At 41.0% G+C, this 17821-nt stretch overlaps 1 protein-coding gene across 4 annotated transcripts in view; it reads right to left on the bottom strand.

The window, feature by feature from the left end:
• LOC119656637 (ETS-like protein pointed) overlaps positions 1–17821 on the bottom strand; it is a 320431-nt gene that overhangs the window by 117317 nt on the left and 185293 nt on the right. Inside the window, exon 1 of one of the 4 annotated variants that reach the window (XM_038063078.1) lies at positions 11827–12545. The exons of 1 other annotated variant lie outside the window; for it this stretch is intronic. The gene's annotated coding sequence lies outside the window, so the exon portion shown is untranslated. Of the gene's footprint in view, positions 1–11697; positions 11713–11826; positions 12546–17821 lie in introns of those variants that run through there. 2 more of the 4 variants (XM_038063079.1, XM_038063080.1) reach the window with 2 other exon arrangements.

Raw genomic sequence — 17821 nt, 5'->3', positions numbered from 1 at the left:
CTATTCAATTTTCCCAGTTCCTTGTTCCTAAATCGAGTCCTAACCTTAATCCCATCAAAATTATACAATACGTGGATAACCTAATCCTTTTTATTTCCATCAAAAATATTTCTCTCTGCAAAGCTGGTGCGAATGCCTATTTGGAGAATACTGGCACAAATTTTATTGAGAAGGGGTGACGATGTTTTCACGCAGACTTCAAAAATGCTTCCTAGGCAAATGCAACGAAGATTTACATTACTTAAATTTCGCCAGATACTATTCCAAGCTTAGTCGGCTCATTCATGATGTTAAAAAAGGAGGAACTACGAGTCTCAGGGAGCAGGAAGGCCTTACTAATATAATACCCCACTGAGATAGCAGTAAATTTAGAAGGTATTTTCTAACTGTGCATAACAAAAAGGAAACTGACATCGGAATAGAAAGAGATCATCATCTGGGGTTGGAGAACTCCCCGACTCCCCAAATTTAACACCGGTCGCTTGCCAGATCTAGCTGAAATTCGACAATGGATGAGCATTGGGGTACCGGTTCTAAAAGCTCCTTCCTTTGGTGCTACTCAGATTATCGGCAACGTCCTGAAGGGGTGTCATAAAATCTGGCTAACTGAGAAAGCATGAAAGCAGATGATTGAGCGTGAGGGATTGAAAACTCAGTTGATTGTTGAATGGTAGCAAAAGTGACGCCTTCGTGTTCCGATACTATGTGAAATCTCGAGAAGTGCAACATAGCGTGCATGATAAGAGAAAATTTACTATTATGCTGTTCAGGGAAGAAGAAGCCGATTTCAGAACCCTACACCGAATAGCTGAGTGGTTAGAGCGGTACGGAAAGTCGCGGTTCAAATCTCACTGATAGCAGTGGGATTTGTATACTGATTTGACGTCGGATATCAGTCGACTCAGCTGTGAATGAGTACCTGAATCAAATCAGGGTAATAATCTCGAGCGAGCGCACACATTGCCTCCTACAGTGTACTGTAGTGTACCGTTACGGTGTTGAATGAAGTGCTCTAACACACTTCAAGGCCCTGATCCAACTAGATTATTGCGCCAACGATTATTATTATTATACTGTATCATATCATGTGTCATTAACGCTGACGCCTAGGTCAGGAGCGAGATGTTAAAAGCTTAATCGACAGCGATCGGGCTAGTTTCCGTATTGAATCCTGCAGAATAACATTGTGCGCAGTTTAGAGCTCCACTTCACCTACTCTTCATCGATTTTGATACGACTTTCGACAATGTGAAAGGCGAACGTATCTGGAGTGCACTACGAATTCCAGAAAAACTAATAGATGTTATCAGACCGCCATAGGATGGTGGATTATGTCACGTGTTGTACTGAGGTAAAATCTTCGGGAAATTTAAGACCCAAAACCGAAGGCCGCCAGGGTAGCGATATAAATTTTTTTTGTTGTCAGTGAGGTTCCATGAACCATGACATGTTGCACCAAACACCTCGACCACGATGATGACATCTACCTGCTCTCTCACCGACCCCGACCCCCTTTGGTCAAATGGCTCTAGATTTGGAGAAGGGGGCAAGCATAGCCGGACTGAAGATAAAACATGCTTCAAGCCTATCTGAATCATGTCACCGGGTATTGTAGCCTGCCACAATTTCCAATAAAAAACTTCGGCAGCGGACGTGATTATGTGTTGACCAAAAGGCGGAAATGGTAAAGGATAGATCACACTTCAAGAAACGACGGAAACTGGGGATCCACGACAGTCATACACATCCCACATGTATGAAAAGTGAACTCTTTGACTCAGTACAAAATCACGCCACTCATTGCATGTTATGAGTTTTGCAGATCTCACTTTCCCACCAAGTGACAGATAAGAAAACCACTTAAGCTAACCAGAGCGAATTTGTGTTTAGGAGCTAATGATTCAGCGGTTTCTCATCCTGTTGTGTTTGTGAATATATATAGGGAAGCAAACACCACCTGTTAACAACTTTCGGCCACGCTGCTCCCAAGACAGATTGGAAAATATCTGATGAGTTGCTTCTGCTCTGGACGAAACCGTCGTTGGTTTTTCTGATAAAAGATCAGGATTAGATTCCGCTTACGAGATTCTAGCTTGGCTACATCGAGCAACAACTTGTTTGATGTTATACATTGAAGATTAGCGAAAAGAAAATTATCTAAAGAATATGTCAACTACAACATCTTATTCACTTTCTGCAACGATCCCAAATTTAATCTGATTCCTGTAGCTATCACTTTTTACAACATAAAATTTTCCAGTATCGTATCATAACCTCCTTCTCACTTGCAATTTCACTTAGGAGCAAAAATTGGCATTAAATTGTCGATAACCAACCGAACGGAAATTCTTTTAAGAAACGAATTTTCTCCCGTATTCGATAATTGGATAAGCCACCAAACCAGCCCAGCTACCACCACGATGCAGAACCAAAACAAGATAAGAAACAAAAATAAGAAAATATACCACTTGAGAAATATATTTTAAATTGATTTTCCCTTCAACGATATCGTCTCCAAGCCGCCCGATAGCAAAAGAAATCGTCATGGAATTATTGAAAATATGCAATTTCCGATGGTATTTATTAAGTTTTTGTGTATAGGTGAAATGTCCTAAGAAATTTTCCTAGAATTAAAGTGTGAACATTTCGATGGAGGGATCTTGATTGTTTTGCGAATTTATTTGCTATAAAATGGTTTGATTTTGACATATTAATTGAAGTGAATCAAATCCATATATCTTGATTCAATTAGAAGGGGGTAGTAACAGAAATAGAAATGAATTTTTCGATATATCTGATTCCTTTTCTTATTTCGATAGTAACGCAATTTTTAGCTACATTCAAGTTCCAAAAATACCAGATTCCCTACGTAAAACTGTGCCCAAGAAATGCTTTACTACACTTATTACTACCCCGAAATTCCAAAACCCACACTTGTCATTCAAATCCCTTGTTAGCAGCACCGAAGGAAAAAACGTAGATGATTCAATTAAAATATCATTTGTCATAATGCCATTCAGCCCACAATAACTTGATCTAATCTAAACGATGGACGATTAACAAACACTCTACCCTTTCCCCTGCCCACCTCCTCGATCAATTCCCTCGCACAGTTAATCCAGTGCAGGAGCTCTTTCACTCCTAATGATTTAAATCACTGGACAACAACAAATCCAACCTCTCACTTGAACCCGCGACCCAACTACTAAGATCGCGGCCGCCGCTAAGTAGCTCTGCGACTACTTCATCAACTTGGCGAATGCTCCAGCAATAAAACGACAGCAACAGCTGTTTGACCCAGAATGTCATCATGTCGTGACCCTTTCTGTCAGCGGCGATTGTTTGTTGCCTCAAGTTTCTCATTTGAGATCAAAATTGATTTGAATGATTTGATTAGTGAAGGATGATGATGGCTTCTTGTGATTTATGTATTGTGTTTGTTTATTGATTTTGTTGTTATCGCTGAACGGGTGCCGCCTCAATTGAGACCCACTCGAACCCCTTTTTGTTATCTATTGTTGATGGTCCATTAAATTTGCGTTGAACTCAGAATGCTGGAGGAAAACGCGCACTCCTACTTGTCATCAACTCGATAATAAATGGTTTTAATTGGCTCAATTCGATGGTTTAAGAACCGTCATAAAGTTTAGATAGATAGTTGGATGAAGCTTCTAGTGGGACTATTGTGCTCTTGGATAAATTGTGGATAGAGGTTAGCGCAATCCGCAATTAAATGTTCAGAACGTTTTACTCTCTATTGCTATAAATTAGAATTACGCCAAATTAAAACAGAAGAACAAAGTTGCTACGGTTAGAGTGGGAGTACACACACCCTGCCAAACAAATTATACCCAATAAACTAGCTTCATTGGAGCTATATAGGAGAGACTTGGCTTTCCAAACTCCTTCTACTCAAAAGTACAATTAAATTTGATGAATCAAATCAGTATCAAGATTCTGGGACCGCAAAATTTTGCAGTGATTTTATTTGAGCGAAATAGCAAGTTAACTCAAAAGAATAAGAGACCAGAAAACTTATGTATAATTGGGTGCATCGCTAACCAACCATCGCTACCCAAACCATGCCCATTTTACATCCAGCGATGCAGTTTTTAATGAAAGCAATTAAAAAGTTGGTCCAAACTGTTTCAGTTGTTCACAGTTGTGTATGCCTTTTCTGCGCTGTTACAAATGGAATATAAAACACATGAATGATTCAATGCCAAACTCATATCAGAATGAAAGATGAATTAATTTGAATAAATAGATACGTAATGTTTTGTGACACAAAAAAAAAGAACTAATAGCGAACTTTGATTTTTTCTACTATGCACTCCAAACTTAATTTTTTATCCCTTTCAAACTCAGATTTGCATGTTACATCTTCTTACAACTGGTCCAAACGACGAAGGAAGGCAAGAAATTGCATTGCTGGCTACGCCATACAGTGGAACCCACTCTACCAACATGACCAACGGATGGATCGCCCCAGAGCACTTAGGGTAGAACAGTAGAGGGGAAGTGCAAGCATCTCGGGAAGCCCCGGGGTAGTTGAAGCGTATTTCAGCGAACCACGAGCCATGGCGCGATGTGGTTGATGCGCCATACCCCACCAAGGGGTGAACAGCAACCATATATATATATATATATAAGAGCAATGGAATCTTCCGTGGAAGTCACAAATAAATGATAGTCAAGTAAACATAACAATAAAAGCCCCAGCGAGACAGTTAAAGTAGGATCTATCATCAACAGCAGATTTAATGAGCCCTGAGAGAACCAGAAATCAGTCTTGGTCAATGTAGTGTAACTTCGATTTTCTAAAAGAGGTTACGCATGTAATATCACAAAAGTGATGTCATTTTAAAGTGCACAATACCGCCACCATGCCACCGCTAATATCACCGCATCACCACCCACCCACCACAGAGAAGTGATCATGACATTATTTTTATGATAAGTAATGTTTTGTAATCTCCGTCCCACATCCTAAAACATTACCAAATATCACCGGGTGATATTTCTCGTTCGTGAAAATTATGATTTTGTGAAAAAAATCTTACTACGGTATATGGGATTTTTTACTTTTTTCCTTATTTTCCATGCAAGAAAGTTAATTCACCTATTCATTGCCTTCTTGGCGCTTCCATACATCTTACGGCATGAATGTGACAAGCACAGGGACAAAATGTTTCTACTGATAGGTAGGTATTATCGGCTACCGAGTGTAATATGTATATGATGTCGGTAATATAGGTTAGGGTAATTAAAGGTGATGTTTGAATATGGTATTGCATTATTATATTCTTTACACATAGATATGTCGTTGGTGTTCTAAGTTTGCTTCAGTCTCACGATATATAGTAGTAGATATAGTAGTAGTGGAAAAAACACAAGATAAATATGAACGGATCTTTCATGAACATCGGGAGAAAGATGTCAAACGCAAGACATAAAAACAAAGTTTTTATATCTCATACTATTTATTATTAAAGTTTTACTCATCTCATGATCAGATCAGACTTAGCCAAAACGCTTGAAAAAATTCTTACAAGGACTTCATACCAGGAGTTGCTAAATTTTTGCTTGGCTCGCTCCCAGCATCCCTGGGTCGATCAAATATAAATGGATTTTTTTGAATAGTTTTTCTGAAAATAATATTATTTAAAAAGATTTCTCAACCTTTTGAAAATTTTCTGATACAGCCTCATATCTAAGTAACCAGTTTTTGACTACTTGTTTCGAATTAGGCTATCCACCCCCATGCTTCATAACAGATAATTACCAATCAATTACACTCCTTCGTTAAGAGACTTCCCCGATCATCAGAAAGAAACCAAAGAATTGATCTTGCTGAGATTTTTAAGCCAGACTTCCCACTAATTATTCAATGTGTAATCTTGAGAGCTAGATCGATTGAAGAGGGAATCTACAAACCTTACACCGTAACGGTTACGGTCACCAAAACTATGCCTCCCCATCACATAAATGAATAGATGCAGGTCCCCCATCACAATCACGATGTCACCTTTAGGAAGCCTTTCCTAGACTGCATATAGTTGCTCCTACAAAGCATTCTTCTCCAAACATCTGAAATCCCCGTTGGTAAGCCTGTAGGTCGTTCTGCTTTTCGGCGGGATAAATTTTACAGTACGTTTGTTTGATTCTGACAGAAAACGTGTTTCTGGTTCCAGCAACATTTAGGCTCTGCCACTTGTCCTTATGAGAAGTTTGTTTCCAGCTTTTTCTACCAGGGTTTATCAATGCTGCTGACACCCCAATTGCTGGTACACCCCTAGTATGAAACAGATTGAACTCCCCTTTTACTAATGCCTGCCATATACGTTCAGGCGTCATGTCAGTTAAGTCTGAACAGTCCACATTTAGTCGGTAGCCGGAACTTGCGTGGGATCCAGCTGGCCTGCCAGCTTGGACCGGTAATCGATTGAAAATCAATTTGGTCATCGGGCGGAGATAAAACGATCCAGTACGTGTAGGTTAATGCGCCCAGTTGACGGTTGATGCACAGGCCGTCTAGGCAATGAGCGAGAATTGCATACGCATCTTCAAAGCTGGAAAATATTGTTAATAAATCCTCCGATACAAATTTACGTCCCATCGTCTTTCACAGCCAGAGTTGAACTGACGCTGCCGTCCGGCTTGTATGGTGTTTTCAATACAACAGACGACCGGAAGCACTGTGGACTTTCGTGGCCTTAAGGGTTTACTCTAATGTTAAAAGTAAATTTTTTCTACGATTTTTTTTACATATTTTAGTAGATAATCCATTCAAGAATAACTGTATTCGTACAAAATAGAGAACCCTTCGCAAATTAAACAAAAAATTGCCAAAATTCAAAATGTATGACCAAATTTAGGTTTTAGGACTTTTAGGTGCGTGCAGTAGATTTTCTCCAAAACTAAAGAAATACTGTTATTGAATTGGTTACCGGTGACTTGGAAAACCTGTGTAATACCCCGGGCAATTCACTCTCTTTTTGTTCCCACGATGCAATATGTGGATATTGCATTCGCCACTTTTTCTATCTTTTGTAAGTATGAAATTTTAATTTTAAGAACTCAATGCAGGTTTTTAAATCGTTTAGTTGAGTTTCCTTTTTTAAAGCTTTCAAAATATACCCTGTTTTACGTGTTGAACGCTAGAATAACCCCCATGTCGTGATCATAGATATATAATTACAGTCAGCAAATAGTTCTTTGAGTATATTTTAAGCCTCCTCAATAGACAGTTTGCGAATTTGAAAACGCTTTGGTGTTCTAACGATATACTAGAACGGTGTGCAGGGCGAGAATAAGTAGCTCAATTCTTGCAAATTTTGTCACCTACGAGGAATGTACATAAGTTATTGCAAAAATAGCGACTCTGGTACGGCTATCAACTCCCAGTTTGACTAGAATATGGATCAAAGAATTTGAACCTACCCAATCAGAACATTCAAGGTGGAAGATCGCCGAGGTGAGTAAGCGTCTGATTAGCTGTATCTACCCTGAACGACACCGTCATTTATGGTTTTTTAAAAAATGTTTGTTTTGTCTAAAATAAGGGATCTACTAGAAAATGGAAAAAGACAGTTTTTCCCATTTGGTCGGGTTCGTCATCAAGTGGACGGGGACTCAAGACTCACCCAATTTAAAAACAAAAAAATTCAGAAGTGAACCCCGCTAACGAATCTAACAGTAAACGAGTTAATTGTCAGGATGACGAAATCAAAATAATCAATAAAGTAATAGATACAAATCCAGAAGAAAACCCAATGGATAGTTTCTCGTGTGGACTGCCACAAAGCCATCGAAAGACAAACCAAAATCTATAAACATTTTATCCAAAGACCAACACGATGAAACAATAAAAGTTTATGACGATGTTCAGCGAAATAAGATTCTTAAACTTAACTACTCTGTCCGACCCGCTAAATTAAAAATCAATCCGGAAGAATGGACAGTTTGAATTCAACACCTATAGAAAGCCACCTTGAACTCATCGAACCATTTCATTCCCTCCAAACCATGTTTTCATCACAATTTTATAATCCATGAGATAGTCACAAACCCGCTCAATAAGAAGAGGAGACAAATAAATTGAACCCTCGATGCAGCAAGAAAAAAGTGGAAACATACATAATTATACAAAGAATTGAAAAAATGCGCCAAACTTCAAGACTACAACATTTCACATTCCTTAGAAAGAAGGGCATGAAGCCGGATAAATGGAGAAACACCATGAGAAACATCGCCCTCTTTACATTGCATTTCTAGATCTGGAGAAAGTTTTTGAGCGTGTGCCACATGAACTAATCTGGTATGCTCTATGACAACACCTAGTACCAGAGGAACTCGTGTGATGGGTTAAATTTCACTACCATGCTCCGAAAAGTAATATCAAAATCGCTTCTCGTCTCTGTCGGTGTTCATCATTTCTTTTGTAATGGGCACTGTCACATGGGACATCCAAAGTCCAACGCCCTATACACTGCTTTATACAACTGCTGTTTTCCTGACATCTAGTAGCAAAACTGATCTCAAGCAGCTTGAATGAATGGAATGAAATGATCTCATGGAGCACGGTCTCAGATTCAATATGAACAAAACTGAACTTTTGACGACCGATTCCAATGAAACGGGCACTATCACTGTCAATGGCACTGGCCTGACCAGAACTGAGCCATTTAAATATCCTGGGCCATTGCTATCAGCCAATGGAGAAACTGCGTTATCAAATTGTTTCACACATTGGCGCAACCTGGTTGAAGTCGCGGTCTACAACTGGCGTTCTTTGTGATCGACGTATCAACGAACGTCTCAAATCTAAACCATAACCATTGGGCCAGTGGCGTGATACACTTTGATCACATCAAAAATGAGGATATTCGCGATCGCTCTGAGGTTGCACCGATCGTGAAAAATGGGGGGTCATATAACTCGTGCTAAAGAGAATTCACTCGGCAAGATTGGTGTGAACATCAGGTCAGCAACCAAAAGACCGGCCGAAACAACGGTGGCCTTATACACTGGATGGTGATTTGAAGACCTCACGACTGCATGCAGATCAGGCGTTTAATAAAATAAAATGGCGCAACCGATAACGGCGAGCCGAACCCGCTTGTGAAAGGGACAAAGTCTAAAAAAAAGAAGACTAACTTCCTGATAACACATAACATGAAAAATAAATTCCGAAAACGGCCAATTGTAGATTGCTTCAACCAGCAGACGCTTCTTATTAGGTACATCGGTACAATCCATCAAGGGTAAAAAATAAAAAAAGAAAAGAGCGGGGTGGACAAAATCTCTCGCCCAGACTGTGATATGCTTTACGTAAGACAAACCAAAAGTTTGGTCCACATCCGGTTAATGGGGCACATAAAACAGCTCCGAATTAGCAAAGGAGAAAAACCGTCAACATATAAAGTCAGCATTGGCCAGACATACGGTAGAACGAGGACACCGCCTGACATGATATAATGCAGAGGTCATCAAGTGAGTAAACCTCGTTAAGAAGTTGGACCCATACGGAAAACTTGAAAACCTTGAGAGCTTACTGATGATGAGGGGAAAATTTGGTTCTCGGAATAATGTATGTCTACAATTTAATGTTAGCCAAGAACGGACATTTTCTTTATTTTTTACTTTATTTGACTTCTTTAGCTGTGCAAGGGTGATGTGGGCCTCACGCTATTCAACCACGACTTGAAATATATCACCAAGAAAATATTAGCCGACTCCAATACCTTTACAAATGCGGCTATTTTGACCTAAATTCAATGAATCAGAAATGAAAATCTTAACCCAAAACCGAACGGATAAACTAATCAGTCCAAATCTCACTTTGGGAAATGGGAATCTGGAAAATGTCGATCCTTCATCCAGCATCAATAAAAAGATCAAGAAATATACACAGCAACAGCAAGACGGCATATATGAAACAATTGTTATATAAAACCTTTGGTTCCTAGGTAAATGTAAGACGAGGATGTTTCTGGATAAATCACAAAAAAGAATAGTGTTTTCGAACGGTGTATTTAGCTGCGCATACTCGGATCAGTAAATTTTTACCTCGGGCGGAGTTTATTTGCTAACTTTTCATCCGGGCCTCAATTTTCTCTCAAAAGTGCTGCCTATGTAGCTATGATCTAAAAACTAGAATTGGAACGTAACTGCCATTCATGTGACGGGAAAGCACAACTCACAACCTACGTGAGTACCCTGCTTGCAAAATACCCTTCCATGTAGGCTCATCCTGTTTTGCGAGGCATACTATATTTTTTACACAGCTTTGAATCTAATCCTTATCGCAATTGCGTAGCATCGCCAATAAAGCAAAATTCTGTTCCAGTTATTATGTATTTGAAGAAAGGAGTAAGAAATATTCTCTGGCAGCTCTTCTAAAATATCTTCCTGGAAGGTTTTCGATTCTGTTCAATCTACAAATGCAGAGATATTCTCACTTTTTCAAACTACCTTTTAGTTTCTCCCAAAGTTGTTGTGCACGTTGTGAGTAGTTGATTTGACCTGCACATAGATCCTCGAAAAAATCGCCGCCTTCCCAAGAGGCCCGTGCCTAATTGAAAATAGAAGGCAAAAAAGTCCATTTTAACCATATTTTGCCCTTTTACTCTCATAAAGCGAAGAACGCGAGCCAATGAAATATTACATGAAGGTAAACTTCTTACAATCACCGTAAAGGTGGTAATGCCCCAAGAAAGGCCAATGCCAAAACTTTAAGAAATCGCGAGCTGGGAGTTTTGATGGCCCCGGTCAATACGGCCTACCCAAATTGATGACGACAAAATTATCAACGCAAGACATTGCAGAAGTATTAAAGGTCAGTCGTAAAGGGCTTATTTGCAGCTAAAGAAGCTTAGGTACGATAACAAACTTGATATTTGGACTCACGAACTCAAGAAAAAAAGGATAATTGGTAATTAAAAGTGAGCCGTTTCCAAGAATTGCAACGGAAACGGTAGTAAAACGGCTTCGAAAGCAGAACTTCCTGACATGGTGGTAATGATCCCTGTGTAGTGAGGGTGGGATACTTTTTAGCTTCTACCAAGGAACAAAACGATCAATTCTGAAGTGCATTGCCGACAATTGGACAGTTTGAACTCATCTCCTCCTTGAAGGAAGGAAATTCAATGAGATGATAAATCAGCATCCTTTTCAGTTTTCGTTAATAGAGACAGACCCTTCTACGAACGAGGAATAATGAAGCTCACCTAAAGATAGTAAAATGTCATCAAACAAAGCGAAAGTATATCATTGATTGACCCTTGTCCTTTACAGAAATCAACGTTCTAGCTGATCAAAAATTGACTGGTGTACCGACGTCCTCATACTTTGAGCCATTTTGCAATGCATTTTTCTGAATCAACACAGAAGCCCAGGTTTATAAGAACTACATCCAATGCTAAATAGCGAGGATTCCATTGGAAGTTTGCACCGTTTGGTCTCCCCATTGAAATTGCACCCGGTAAGGGACTAATGGGCAGGATCAGAAGAAACGCTTCAAGATCTACCAAAACAATTAGCAATTTTCGTTAAATGGTATGACAAGCGATCCCCATAACAATGCCAATTCGAATAAAAGTGTAATTTGTTTTCACTGCCCTCGTTTCTGACTCATTAATTTCCACATAATTATCATAAAAAATTACAACAATAAAAATTCTATGCACAACGAACCGTGAACACAATGAATAGGCCCCGATATCAAAATCACAATCAAATGAAAAGGGTTAATGCGATTCGGCAGCGGCGAGTTCTGCGAGGAAGGCCAGGACGGCTCCTCGGCTGCAACAAAAAAGGCTGCACCTGTGCGTTCGGGCCGAGACTCTTGACCACATCCGGATTAAGTGCACAGACGACCGCTCGTGTGAATGACGGTAGTTCCAGTCCCACTCGCCCGACCGCTCTGCAAATTAATTGTCAAGGATTTTCGCACTATTGTTATGTTATTGGCTGCGGGGATTTCCCACACTTGACTCGGGTCGGTCTCCCGCAGGACTCAGCACGGACGGTTGAAAGCTCTCAGGCGGCAAGAAGAAGACACTGCACCCGCGACGATCGTTGCGAATTCCCCTGCATTGGGCGCTCGATTTCGAGTTAATAATGAGCACAAAGACTGGTTCGCGGCACAGAATGTATTACGCGAATCGATTATAATGGCCAAAAAACACGCTCGAGATTAGACGTGAGGAAAAAACACGACACAAAACAAAAACACGATCTCCGCTCGCCGTACGATTTTCAACTCGCGCGACCCAACAAACTCAGTGCAAGATGTTGCGGACGGAACGGAAGACGTTATCGTCGGCAGCGACTCGGACCGCGACGGCAACAAAACACACTGCAAACCACGCACACACACACAGCAGAGCGCGGCGCAACAAGCTGCAAGCGGCCGCGGAACTGAGCAGCGCCGCAAAGGGTCCCATTCTTCCCCAAAGCAGTGTCCGCCGTCGTGCGACGATCACCCACATGCACACTGTGCGACGAACGCACACATCCGCAGGTCGCCCGTTCCCACACGACGCACGGCGGCTTCAGAATGAACGCGACAATGAATGAAATTGTTTTTCTCCCCTTTTTGTGGCCCGGCCGCCTGGCGCGGGTTGCCAGTGTCGCGGAGCGGTAAGTGTACGCTGCAGAGCGCTCTGCACACATGCGAGCCGGTGAAATTACACCGCACGTGTGTGATCGCACTTGAGTGTGGGTGAGCGGAAGCGCGGCCATAATTCTAAATGAGATAAATAAACGACGAAGACGAGCGACTGTACGACGGAAGATCGGGCGATCGGCGAGGCCCAGCTGCAATGGGATGGTTGCAATTCAGCATAATCGCTGGCAATATGTTGCAGAAACAATTGCCGTGAGTTGATACAGAAAAACGGTTGATTGAAATGTATTTTTCAAAAACCATTTACAATTGTTAACCCTTCAGAATCGGTGTCCTTTTCCATTTACAATTGCTCAGATCATTTATTTTAAGCTGTATTGGGTATGGGGCCTCGCTAGCCATTGAACGGTGACTAAGCATATCGCGCAATTCATTCTGAAAACGAAAAGAGACCAAAGTTATTTTAAGACCATGCATTGATTGAAGATGCCTTTCATGCGGATGTGTGAGCTTTTTTGTATTCGCTTCGTCACCGTTCCCCAGGATATGTTCTTCTGTTCCTGCTTTCTCCTGACGAAAGTATAACGTAACTAACGTTTCAATAGTCGCCATTCTGTTCAAATATTGTTGAATCTTCCATCCAAAGCCATACTTAAATAGAGTTGTTTTGGGGCTCGCGGTGAGTTAATTAAGGTGAGAACCCCACTTCTCAATTTGGAAAAAATCGATTTTTTATTGCATTTTTTTTAAGTATAACTATCCGAAAATACATCCTTGAAATTTTAAGTCGAACCGGATGTAATTCACTGAAAGAACAATACGTATCGTAAACAGTTGAAGCTTTAAACGAGTTTTCCTACAAATGACATGTTTAACCGAAAACTACTGAACCGATCTTATTAAAATTTGGCATGTGTATTCAATACATAAAATGTTGAGTCTAATTGTTCGGTCTTTTTTTTTCGAACAAAAAACTGCCGTTTCATAGGCTAAAACGACAGATTTTTAGTGAAAATTTGAATTATTAACTTGAATTGTTTGCCATTTTCCAAAAAATATGTTTTAAATCCTCCAATCAACCACTAGCTATTGCTGTTATTTAACTAAATACAAAGACGTTTTTAACGATCCAGTTAGTCACAATTTTGATCACCGCAAAACATAAAAATAAAAATAAATTTTCTTTTCGACGACCATTTATAATATAAGAATAAAATATTTTCCAATGAAAAATTACTGAAAATTGCTTAATGTATCCACTATAAGGGCCCATACGCATTTGCCGTTAATTGCCTTGACGGTTGACCGCCGCGGCGAACCGCCAGACCCGGTTGGGTGCCGGGGCTAGCAGCGAGACGCGGTTGAAATGACTGGCGGTCGTCCAACCACGTAATAGGGCCGAACAATGCACAACCGATTTGAAAATGAAGTGGTCGCTATCATCATATATAGTATCATCGCCATATCAAAAACGTGTTTGGCCTGCAACATATTGATTAGTGATGTACAAGGATATCAAACTCCCGCTCTCCATTTTAGACGTCATAACTTTTTAAGGGAGGCTGACGGCGACTATTTTCCTTCCTCCTTTCTCCCTTTATTCCTTATTTTACCTTTGCGAGGTTAACATGAAAGTAGACCCACTTTGAGGTGCGAAGACGTTTTGAGGTGAAAAGACTCCTACAATTCTGCAAAGTGATTAGAAAGTAGACCCTTCTCTTTTTCTTCATTTCCTCCTCATCCTATCTTCTTCCCTGGGTAGGGTAGAAAATTAAAACTTTACCATGATGATATCAAAAGACCCCGGCGTGGGTAACCGCGAGACGGGGTATAAATTGCTGGCGATTTTCAATAGTGTAAAAAGAGCGGTTGGGCTATGGACAGTGGGCATTCTATTCATAAGCGAAATGGACGCCGTTAAGTTAGCTGGTGCTATCTACTTATACTACCGGGATGGATGGATGAAAGCAGAGGAAGAAATATTGGATTCCTCCAAATAAGTCACTAATCTAGCCAATTTGCAATTTGTTTTCAAGAACTGAGAAACAATCAAAAATCGTCTGCTACTAGACTCTAGTTAGAGCTGGGTAATCGCAAAGGAAGTGCCTGAGCGTTTTGCCTCCTCTCCGCAACTTTGAGCTCCAGTACACTTTGCCGAGACTGAGTCATAGTACCCTACAGGCTAGTGCCCCGTGCAAACCGCCGTAATCCTGTACGTATTTGTGCGCGTCTGGCCCAAAAGCTTTCGCGACCGGGTTTTGTTATAGTAGCACTAGGATCCTCCTTGACGTCCCTGCCCCAGCCTGTAGGATGCCGATTCTGAATACAAAGCATTAATGGCCACTTGACTTTCGATTAGAATGAATACCTTACACTCGAATCATGCCTCATACATCGGCAAGCTTCGAGAATCGCAACTACCTCCCCTTAGAATACACTGACGAACAGCAGAATATCGTACCACTCCAGAGACCATCTTTCAACCGTCAGTTAAAAATAGTGCATCATAACCTCCCAACAGATCGCCCGTCTTTGGTTGGTAAATCTACTACGAAATTCCTCTTGAACCCAGAATTCCTGAGTTGCATTGTCTAGAATAGTACTTTGGTCGTAAGGCTTCGCTTTCCAACATCGGGGTCACGTTTTTAACTACCTCAGTAGCACCAGTACACGTGGTTTTTTGGATTCTATTATGGTTGGTTCTATTGTATTTCTTCCACAATAGAACCATACTCTAGATTGGGACGAAACACGGCTGCGTACCTCCAAAGAACCATCGTCGGATCGGACACTCGATTTCCTTACGAAGCAGTTGAGGCTAATTGGCCTCTTCAAGAATACGGTACATATTCGAATGAAATACAATTCTGGTTAATCTCTACAAGCCATGGCAAAACAACTTTTTATTGTTTCTCGTATTACGCTGTATGGGCATAAAAATTCGTATACAGAGAAATTGTTTACAGTTCAGCTGATATTATCCTCGGTGATTGCCGATTCAATCATCTCACACGACTGGCCGTGCATAACCTCCAAGCAGGGTTCTGGCTCGCAGTTCCCATTAATGTCGGGAATGTGCGTCCAGACCAGCAGCTACAGGGTCTCATCAGAAGAGTCTTCCGACTTTTTAAAAAAGAGTGGAGTTCTATGTTTTTTTAAGCAGAATCTTAAGAGTCTCAGAGGCTTGCTGATGTTTTCAATGTTTTGACAGTAGTCCAGCCAGGACCACTTCCTGGCAGTTTTAATGGCCGTCTTATGCCTGTCAATAATTGTGCCTGAAGCAGATATTGAAGGCCCTTCTGTGCATTAACATACTTGCTAGTTAGTTTACTATACTGAGGGGAGCCGCAGCTCCGAACACTCAGGCCTTTGTTAGGCCTATGGCATTACCCCCATAAATCGCCTATTCAATGGCTTACCGTTTACGGTATTCGCAGGCTTTAGCGAATCTGAGAACATTCTCTAGAGGCAGCGACTGTGCAGATTCTTCATTGAAGAAAACTTTAACAAGGTGTCTTCGTCTGAGATTTGAGCACGCTGGGCAGCTGCATATGGAGTGCAGTGCCTCCTCTTCCTCCTTCTTAAATTGGTTGCATATAGCCGAAACCACCACCCCCATCTTTTCCATATGGCAGTTTAAGGAGTAATGTCGGGTTAAAAGACCTGCTAGGGTTTTCATGTCCCAACGCTCTAGAGGCCTAGGTTCTTTCACAAGGACATCAATTAGATGACTATTCTCTCCTATAATTAATATCCCTCCTGAAAGGGCATTATGCGGGAATTAAAAAAATGCACCCATTGTATCCATTAATAACTTCCAGATACCATCCTCTCGAGAGGATGGACAAAGTATATGTATGCTCAGAAAGCTCACTAGGTACAAATCTTCTGAACGACTCAAAAAAAAAAAAGAAAAATATCTGCTACTTTTCCACTTTATTGAAAAATGATGACGACAGGGTCAACTACATAAAGTGAGTGTTTTCGACCGCCCAATTGAAGTTAGATTTTATTATTTCCACTACAATGAGTAGAGCTGAGCTCCTTTGTGAGCATCCTGCACTGTACTGATGTGCATCTTAATTCAAGTCTGAGTAGAATTCATCAAGGTTGTATCCCGTCCCCAGGCCCGTACGCCAGGTTAGGGCGACTAAGAGTCTGCTCTGCCACTGAGTCATGGGCAATGACCATTTGCACTGGGTCTAGAGAATACTAAGATATTTAGTTTCACAAGTTATCGATCTCTTCCTACCTGCATTGATACAAGACTCTTGCAGACGTTGAGGCTCAAGATTGGGCCCCGTTTTCGCTACCCTGTCTAAAGCTTGAAGTGACAGTGATCTAACATTAAGTTGAACGCAGTATGTTCTACACGTCAGCAACAAAAGGAGAATGAATGTTGCCACAATCGCTAGAAAAGCTCAAGATATCATCAGCCCTTTTCTAAGATGCACCACCGGAATATTCTAATGCGATAAAGTTTTAATTCAAAAAGGATAAGCGCGAAGTTATGGTCAACGATAAATTGCAGTACAGGGAGCAACCGCACCAGGCGCGGAAGATTTACCAACAAGTCAGCAGGATGAAGTCTTACACACTTCGATGCTCATCCTGTTGAGAAAAAGAGGGCAATCTGATTTCCAACAGAATGAGCGAATTGGAGCAGTGGGTTGAGTACTTTGATGAACTGCTCAACAACCAAAATATCGGCGAGTTGGAGGTCCCGCCAACTGAAGGCGATAGACAAATGCTGCCACCACCAAGCATAGAAGAAACAGTCCTTAAAAACCATAAGTCGCCAGGAGCCGATGGAATTAAATATGGAGGCTGCCAACTACACCAAGCGGTTCATCAACGGGTCATAATCTGTCCCATACATAAAAAGGGGGACATCACGCAGTACCGCAATTATAGAGGTATCACGTTTCTAAGTACCACCTATAAGATATTCTCCGCTATCTTGTTAGGCCGGATAGTCCGATACGTCCAGAACATCATTGGCATAGCAAAGAGGCTTCACTCCAGGCAAATCAGCAATAGACCAGATTTTTTCTCTGCGGCAAGCGATGGGAAAACTACTGGAATAGAGTCATCAGTTGCACCATCTTTTCATCGACTTTAAATCCGACAAATGACAACATAGCTAGGATAAAACGGTTCACGGCCATGAGAGAATTCGGTATCGCGACG

The sequence above is a fragment of the Hermetia illucens genome, chromosome 5, assembly GCF_905115235.1.
Source record: "Hermetia illucens chromosome 5, iHerIll2.2.curated.20191125, whole genome shotgun sequence".
Classification (NCBI taxonomy): Eukaryota; Metazoa; Arthropoda; class Insecta; order Diptera; family Stratiomyidae; genus Hermetia; species Hermetia illucens.
This window is presented reverse-complemented; position numbering and strand designations above follow the sequence as displayed.